We start from the raw sequence: 9,639 nt of genomic DNA on the forward strand, positions 1-9,639 counted from the left end.
AAAGATTATTAATGAAAACAGTTAAAGTACAAAAACTTTGAATCAGAAGGTCATTGTGCAAAGTCAATTACATTTATTCATGATTCTCATAAAGAGAAACCATTAAAGAGGAAGAAAAGGAACCATGAAGAGGTGGAAACCAAATTATACATGTCACAGGATACTGTATTTTCATATTTTGGTACTTACCTTTTTAGTTTCACTTTTTTTTTATAAATTATTTTGTGTTGTTTTTATTTTAAAAGGCAATTTTCTCATACTGGTTCATATGTTTTATGTGCAGCTACTAAAAAGTCTACTAATAAGGGTGTTGTGACAACGGATGAAGATCAAACTAATCCAGGTAACTGAAATTCCTCCTAGTTAATCTTTATTATGATTTCATTATACATTTAGACTAAAAGTTATTCTTTTATTTTTTTTAGTGGCAGCTACTTCCACTGACATTTATGACTTTTTTAACTAGATTCATGGATGTGAATAATGTAGTAGTAACATTAATTTGGATATGGTTTTTTTGCTATTGTAGAGTATGGATGGGATTATGATATACAACCGTAGAGCAAAAGCCATAAATAGATTCTGGGGGAGTAAAGATTCATCCAATGGAGAAGTTGGAGGCACCCAAGGAAGAAATAAGCAAAAAGACGGATACGCCCTTGGATTTGTATCCATTACTGCTTTTATGATAAGTGTTGTAAGCTTCTCATTCATGGACATCCTATTTTTATCAATTTTACATTATCACATCATTATCACATCAGAGTTAGTCCTTATTCTTGTCCTATATGGAATTTTAGGTAATTAACTTTTTTCTATTTTACAAAAATAGTAAAATCTTTACTTTTTTCTTTGATTTAGAGAGCTGGGATTTTTAAGCTTTTAGCATATTTGGAATTTAGTGCTTTCCAGTTTTTGCTCAACTCAGTGCTTCGAACACCAGCTTATCAGGTTTGTTTCTGTGTTAAATGTTAAGTTTCATAACTTCTATTTATTTATTTATTTCTTTATGAATGTAAGTTGATATGAATTGTGATTATATGTTTAACAGAATGATGATGAGGATATGATTACATGTATAATGCATACTTGCACAAGCTGATAACACCCTTTCTATCTCAACCACTTGCTAGAGACAAGGTTAGTCATGTCTTTTTGATTTTGTTTTGTATAGACCATGTATTTATTTACAGTTCTGCCCTTTCAAATGATTATTTGAACACATATGATAGGTGAAAGAAATAAAGGAGAAGGCTATGACTGCTCTTAGTCCTTACAAAATGTTTGGTTCATACGATTATGTTCTTAATGGCAACATGCCACCTCAGCAAGTTTCTGAATCTGCGCCTCAAACTTTTTTTTCTCTCCTGGAGTTTGTTAGTGAAGTCTATGAGGTCATTACACTTTCTCATTTAAAATTTCACATGAATAGATTCGTACATCATTTAAGTGAATTCTATCAGTTAAATCTTTCACCTGTTGTTCAAGTATAAGATGGGATGCCAATTCAAATTTCAAGATGATAGATTTAATAAATGGTGCTTGAATTTACTAGACTTGTTTTTACAACTGGCATCATCTATACGTGTTTTTACATCTGCCATTGATGTGCACAAAAGTACCCACTAATTTTAATATTTATAACCTAACAAACTTAGACTATCTATGCACTTATAGGCAGTGTACCTAGTCAGATTACAGTATAGCTTAGGTAAGTCGGGTGTCGATCACAGGGAACGGTGTTCTAATTAATTTACTTACTATTAAATTAACCTATTTTATTAACAGATTTAAATAAGGGTTTTATCTGATTTTACAAGATCAGATGAACTTAAATCCAATTCAATAAGTAAAAACACACACTCTTGTTTAGATTGAATCCACTTTTCCCTTATGGCTAGCTAACAATTACGGATTACTAAGTTGGTTTTTAATTATATTAGTAATTTAGTTCTATCTTACCAATATTTAACTAATTCATGTCAAACCATGTATGTTCACACATAATTAAACACAGAACCAATTATAGTTGAAAATATGCTATATAAGATTTGTTGTGTAAACGCAATTATGATCACAATTCTCGTTCTCTAGCACAGCTAAACTTTATTTATTCTAATTATTAACTAAGCTTGGTCAATCCTAGCTCTAACAATTCAATGGTCACTAAATTATTAGGTAAACAGGTTCATGTAGTTTAATGGTCACTAAGCTACACAGAACATGTAATTAAACAATTAGATAAACAAATATTAACATGCTAGGTCATACAAATCAAACACAAGCAAATTTTCACCAACTAAGCTTAATCCATAATCATATAACTATTCATAAGTTCAAAGCTTCATCTAGCTAAACAAGAGTAGCTAGATTCAGCTGCTCATTATAGTAATTAAACTAACACAGCTAAAACTAATGAAAGACATGTTCTAAAAATAAACCTTTACTTCTTTTGGTGTTGAAAACCCTCTTCCAGAGCCTTTCTTTCGTTCTTATTCGTCTTCTGGAACTCTTTTTCTTCTGCCAAAAGTCTCCCTTTTCGTAATAATCATCAGAACTTATATAATGCTTAAAAACTCGCGCCACGTCGTGGCCAGGTTGCGCCACGTCGTGGGCTTCAAGCAATCCGTATCCTTCAAGGAAATCCTCCGTGTCGCGATGCTTATCTTCTGAACACCCATGCCACGTCGTGGGCTTCATCGCCACGTCGTGGAATTAGCTCTTATCGTGAATTTATTATTTTCTTGTCTTCCAAGCCTCCCATGTTCCCCATTTTGTCACCTTTGGTCCCTTTCTTCGAAAATCCTTTGTATTGACTGAAAATAACAATTTAAACTCATAAGTATCATTATTCTAAACATGTTATCAATTTATTAATAAAAATGTACTTAAATACTGCCTAAAAATAAGTGTAAATATGGCAATATCAAAATACCCCACACTTAGGTTTTGCTTGCCCTCAAGCAAATTTCAACTTAATTCTTAATTACTAAAACTACACAGAACAATCCGACTCTAGTTCAGCCATTATGCCAAAACCTCAACGCATGCATTTGTGTCTAAAATTCTCCTAAAGTACCCCCCCATACTTTAAATACTCACAATCTTCATAAACACTCACCCACTTTTTCCGAACAATGCTCATTTTATGCAACCCTCCGAATCCATCCGCAGAAAACCTCCCAACCTCAAGGTATTTTTAGTTGAGCAACCTAAGCGTACATAAACTAGAATTACAATTTTTCGATACCACTATGGAGCTCTATTTGAATTCTTCATTTCTTTGACATTTGATCTTTAGTTTCTTTGAATTCACCACCTTTGTTTGATTTTTTTGGGTATCTTCAACTTTTTGGATTTCTTCAGAATTTTGATCTTTTGATCTCTACTTTATTTGCTCCAAAATTCTTCAAACTTTACTCGTAATTCTCTCTCTTTTTTTTTCACATGTAACTCACTTTTTTTCCACTCAAAACCCTACATGCTTAAGCAGAGGCGCTCAACCTCAACCTTTATTGGTTAATGATAATAATTTTCCTGGATACATTTCAGGTTTAGGCTGCTAAACCTATTGCATCCCTCAAACCAAGCGGGGTTATGTTTTTGTTCCATGATTTCACTAAAATAAGGGAGGCCACAAATGCACTATAACGTGTATTGGCTCAACTAAACATTTGAACTTTCATCGGATCATCCCGCATAATACTAGCAATTATAGCTCAAATTATTAATACTAGATTCAATTAATTTTAATTTTCCAAATTTTCTAGCAATTTACTTTTTCTACCCCTACCCCACACTTATTTCATACAATGCCCTCATTGTATGTATAAAACAAATCAAAATTAAAGACAAGGGAGAAAAAGGAACAGACTCCCCTGGAATAGTGGCGTGAGCATCTCCAAAAGCGTGGACAATGTACAATTGGACTTCCAAAAATAGAAACTCGGTGGAAAACTGGTTGAATACGTAAATAAACCACGAACCGAACTCGAAACGTCAATTCGTCAAAGTGTGTATTTGTAAGGAAAAATGTGGCAATGATAAACTGGATCTCGTCGTGATATGGGTTGACACCGCAAACACCAAAAAAACTAAACTACCAAAAATTGCAAGAGCGCCACGACGTGTCACAAGGAGTCCACGTCGTGGAAACTGAACCTTAGCAGAAAATGAGTTGTTTGCTTTATTCACTCTAGCAGATTTGACCAATGGCGAACTGGTTTCCGACGCGTCTATGCAAATATATTTCCCAACTATAACCTCTCTCCTAATAGACCCCACACTTATCTTGAATTGTGGTTCTGACTCACGACTCTTAACTTCTTTGACTAGACAAACACGACTCGAAAGTTAACCTTCTATGCTCCTTAGAATTCCAACGCTAATCTGAAAAATTAGATCAACCCAAAAGAAAAATAAAGTAACATAATAGTCTTAATAAAGTTTTACATCACACACTAAAGTTAAAAAAAAAAAAAAAAACTACTCAAAAACAGAACAAAAGAAATAAAATCAATCATCATCTTGATCTTGTGCTCCACTCGGCCCTGCTCCATCATCTTGTGGACGCCATAGCTCCTCCCATGTCGGAAAATAGGGATATTGTGGTGGCATAGAAGGTGGTCGGGTCACACCCAAATGCGAATAGATACCCTCAGTAAGCTGGGTATGGTAAATAGCATGACCTCGTAGATTATCCAAATATGTTCCCACCCGACTCTGAAAAGGGTCGGTGGGCACTCCTTGCACATACTGCGAAGCAGCACGCTCTCGTTCGACCTCCCCTCTAGCCCGCACATTCCGACGCCTCGGCCTAGCTGGTGGCTGCTGTCCCGGCTGCACTTCCTCCTGTTCGTCATCGATCGGTGGTATAACAAAGCGACCCCCGATATTCACCACCGCGCGCATCACACCCAGGACTTGAATGGTCAAGTCTGTGTCCGGGAATCGAGTGAGATTCCTCACAAAGTCAGGGTTCAAAATTTGATATGACCTAGCCAGGCGAGTAACCAAATGCCCCCCAGTAATCGGGCTCCCAGGCCTAGAATTGGCCGCTTTCTTCCCCATAAACCTTGCCAACATATAAGGCAGATCACAACAAACCCCCGGGGTAATAAGTGTCCATAAATAAAATAGATTCTGGATGGGGACCTTATCACCATGATGCTTGTGATTGATTGAAAACGTGATAAGGCGGTGCAAAAATCGGAACACAGGATTCCGTATTTGTGACTCACTCGAGTCACGAGTGTTGTACTCATGGCTAGAAATGCCCCGCCAAAACTGCACATCCAAAGTACCTGGAGTAAAATCCCGCACACATCCAAGTAAGAAAGGAATAAAAAATGGAGATTGCGTCTCCACTTCCGTATAGAGTCCCATACGCCAAGCAAACTCCCGAAGACTACACTCACGATATACACCTCCAAGACGAAACACAAGTGCCCTATTGTAGGTGACATCAAGGGTGCGTTCTTCAAAACAAACGGTAGAAAAAAATTCTACCGACAATTCCCGGAACACGGGTTCTTGAATGGCGAATAGATTCCTCCACCCGTGACAAGTGAACGAAAATTGATCTCCAACATAAGTCTTCGACCAATAACGTTCCAGTTCCACTACCATTCCCACTCTACCCAGCCATCCCCAATCAATAATTGGGGCTATTGCAAACTCCCTATTGTATAACCATCCAAGTCGATTCTCGTAGGTTGTTAGCAACGGTCGGGGAATGTTTTGAGGGAATTGATATAGAGGATGTATGCTTGCTACATCTATCGGGCCTTCTTCCTGCTGGACAGCTCGTCGTGGTCCCATTTCTGCAAACAAGAGCAAAGCAAAGTAGCAAACAAATAACACATTAAAACATATATAAGGGCATGCCAGAAGTCACGACGTGGCCAGGCTGCGCCACGTCGTGGAGCTTGTCGAACCCAGATGCTGAATCGGACATGTTTACGTGCGATTTCCATAAAAATAATTCTTGGAGTTTGTTTCTATGGACTTTTAAATAACATGGAAACTAAAATCGGACACTAGATTCAACCAATTTCGTGAATCATTCAAACCCTAATCATGACAACTTGAAATTGGAAGAAATAATTGCAAAATAATAAATAAAACACGTACCAAATGGAGTAATTAGCAAGATCTTGCAACGAATTTAGAAGTATAATAAGAAATTGGCAGTAGGGTCGTGATGTTCCCGTGAGTGCGGCAGTCTTCCAAGTGGGGATAAGGGGTTTCTCGGTCAAAGGGTTTTAAGCGATTGGTCCCCCCCTGATTTTTAAAGGCCACGACGTGGCGGGCTTTGCCCACGTCGTGGACCTTGAAAATCAGATCGCGAATTATAATTAAGCCCACGACGTGGCTGGCTATGCCCACGTCGTGAGACCTGTCAGATGCCAAATTTTAATAATATTCATCTAATTGACTAATTTCTTTGCAAATATTTCATTATTTAAAGTCCCCTACAACTATTTCTCTGCTTATTACCGGTTTTTAGATGATGAATTGATGTCTTTCCTAATTAAAAAGAAAATAAATAGAGAAAAAAAAAGAAAATTGCAAACCAAACTCGGGTTGCCTCCCGAGAAGCGCTTCTTTTTCTTGGAGTCTTGAGCTGGACTCCGTGCCTTCTACGTTGACTCTTCGGAAGAGTCTACCACCATGATCTTTTGTTCCTTGAACCGCCGTTTATAAGCTTGAACTCTCCTTTTATACGCCTTCTTTGAATTTTCTTTTTTAGTTTTTCCATCTTCTTCATGCTTTCGTTTTGTGCCCTTGGTGTGTTCCTTGCTCTCCATAGCGTTCCCCTCTTTTTTCACCTCCGGCCTTGTTTCTTTTGAAGTGACTTCCTCTTCATCACTTGTCATTTCCTCGTCCTCTTCGCTCACCCAAGAAGGTGGGTTCTTGTAAGCTATGACTTCAATCAAATGCGGAACAGATGCCCTGGGTTTTGTCCTCTTGGCTTGATGAACTACCTTTATCTCTTCTTCCATAAGCTTTTCCAACTCTTCTAGTTCATTCTCCTCATTAATCGTGAACACTTCTTCTTTATCTTCTTGAAAATCATTTCTTATCCCGAAGACTTCTTGTTCATCTCCAACCCTCAAAGTGAGCTTGGACTCGCGGATATCAACCAGGGCACCAGCAGTGTTAAGAAATGGCCGACCAAGGATTATCGGAACATCCGTGTCTTCTTTCATGTCCAAGACTACAAAATCTATTGGAAAAACAAATTTTCCGATTTTCACCAAAATATCCTCCACTATGCCTCGGGGTTGTGTCACCGAACGGTTCGCCATGTGAATCTTCATCTTTGTAGCCTTCATCTTCTGAATCTCCAATTTTTGATAATATGAAAAAGGCATTAGATTAATGCTAGCCCCGGAATCGGCTAAAGCATTAAGCTTCATTTTATTCCCAAACTCGCATGGAAGAGTGAGGCGTCCAGGATCCCCCATCTTTTCTGGTGTTTCTCCCAACACAACTTTTGAAATTTGCTCACTTAGAATCACTGTAGACTGTTTCTTTAATTGCCTTCGCGTATCTATCAAGTCTTGCAGTAATTTCCGGTTCTCGGAAGCTTTGGATAAGGACTCAACAAAGGGAGTATTAATTGGAATCCCTTTCACATGCTTCACAAACTCTAAATGTTCCTTCTCCAGTTGACTAAGTGCTGCACGGGTGGGAAATGGCATAGGCGGATGATAATCTGGAATAGGCTCAACAGATTTTTGCTCAGACTTGCGCCACGTCGTGGCCAGAGGCGTGCCACGTCGTGGCGAGCCTGGTTCAGCGTTCTTTCCATTTTCGATCCTTGATTTCTTGGGCTGCTGCGGTTGTTCTTCCAACGCCTCCAGGAACTCGGATATTGTATCTTCTTCAGTATCGATGGCCATTACGTGAGATTGGGCTTTTACTTCGGGATTCTTCGGGGACAATTTTTCATGGACTAAAGTGGCTAGTTGACCAAGTTGTACTTCAAGGTTGTGGATGGAGGCTTGCTGGTTCTTCATCAAGGTTTGTTGTTCCATGATAGCGGAATCCGTGGCATCATGTCTTTTTTCCGAAGCCTCCATAAACTTCATCAAAATGGTCTCTAGGTCGGGTTTCTTCTCGGTTGGTGGCTGCTCCTTTTGGTAAAAGCCTCGACCTGTCTGCCTATACTTCTCTTCTTTTTGCTTTTTATACTCTTCATAGGGCAGCCACTCCTTCTTTGGTTTCCTCCAGTCGTCATCAAACTTATCCCCACTAGAGTAGCACACTTGAGCTTTTCTGTTCCCATACTCATCCATATTGCAGTCCTTGGTCAAGTGTGGACCACTGCATCGCTCACACCCCACTCTTATGGCATGTATCGACTGGTCCATTTGTGTTATCCGGCGATCCATGTTATTTAGCATTGCCATGACAGCTGCAATTTCTTCAGTTTGGGTCCCTCCACCGCCTTTACTTCCGTCTTGCCTCGGGTTATGGTACTCGCGAGAGTGTTTCGCGAATTCTTCGATGAGCTCCTTGACCTCCCTTGGATTTTTCTTTGTCAACGGTCCTTGAGAATCAAGGAGTTGTCTTGTCATTACATTGACCCCATCATAAAAGATTGACATCTCTTGCTGCACATTTAGGTCATGTTGAGGGCAATTTCTGAGTAGGCCCTTGTACCGCTCCCATGCTTCGTATAGTGACTCCCCCGGTTGTTGCTCAAAGTTGGCTATCGCCTTCTTGAGTTTGGCTATCTTGGATGGCGGGCAGAACTGGTCCAGGAATTGCTCACGCATTTGAGCCCAAGTGGTGATTGTACCTGGTGGGAGTGCTTTTAACCACTCCTTAGCAGCTCCTTTGAAAGTGATAGGAAGCATCCTAAGCAAGACTGTATTTCTTGTGACATTTGGGACATTAAAGTAATCAGCAATGTCGTTGACTTCGTCTAGATGCTTAAAAGCATCCTCATGATCCTTCCCGAAAAATGGGATGTCCTTCAGTGCTGTCAATATGTGTCCCTTTAGTTCGAATGTGGCAGTGGTAGGAATTGCGGGTTGGACTAACCCAGGACCCATGTCATCTCGGATCCGCTTTTTGTATGCTCCCATGGACATTTCTTCAATCGCTGCCATCTCGTTCCTTGGCTCGTTCTCGGGTTCACTTGTGTGTTCTTCAAATTCTGGCTCGGTATCGCTTTCGGACTCGGTTTGCACGGGTGTGTGTTCCAAATGCTCAAAATTGCTCTTGTGCTTCGCTGATGAGCTGGACTCTCCCGTCTTCTTTCCCGACTTCCTAGAAAAGGCTGACTTCAATTCTTGCAAGGGTGTCTTTTTCTTGTGAAGTGCAGATTCGGGGTCTTCCAGTGGTGGCACCAAGTGTGTGTTTGAGCTTCTGGTCATGAACTCCTGCAACTTGCTAAACTAAAACGTAAAATTGAACTAAAATAAGAAAAACTAACTACCAAATAAAAATTTTAAAAATTTTGCCTGTCCACGTCGTGGCAAGTATATGGCCACGTCGTGGACTCTGTAAAAAAAATTTATTTTTGCTGAAAAATTAACTTTTTGTGGCTGTGTTTCCACAAAAAGGATCGATTAATTTAATGCAAATAATTAAACTACAAACTAAGCCGTTCCCCGGCAACGGCGC

At 39.4% G+C, this 9,639-nt stretch overlaps 1 non-coding gene across 1 annotated transcript; it reads left to right on the top strand.

Annotated features, from left to right (window-relative positions):
* Positions 1-8,631: 8,631 nt before the first annotated feature.
* Positions 8,632-8,738, top strand: LOC111912763 (small nucleolar RNA R71). The gene has a single exon (XR_002857309.1). It is a non-coding gene; the product is annotated as a small nucleolar RNA R71 (small nucleolar RNA).
* Positions 8,739-9,639: the final 901 nt, after the last annotated feature.

This window comes from Lactuca sativa, chromosome 9 (assembly GCF_002870075.4).
Source record: "Lactuca sativa cultivar Salinas chromosome 9, Lsat_Salinas_v11, whole genome shotgun sequence".
NCBI lineage: Eukaryota > Viridiplantae > Streptophyta > Magnoliopsida > Asterales > Asteraceae > Lactuca > Lactuca sativa.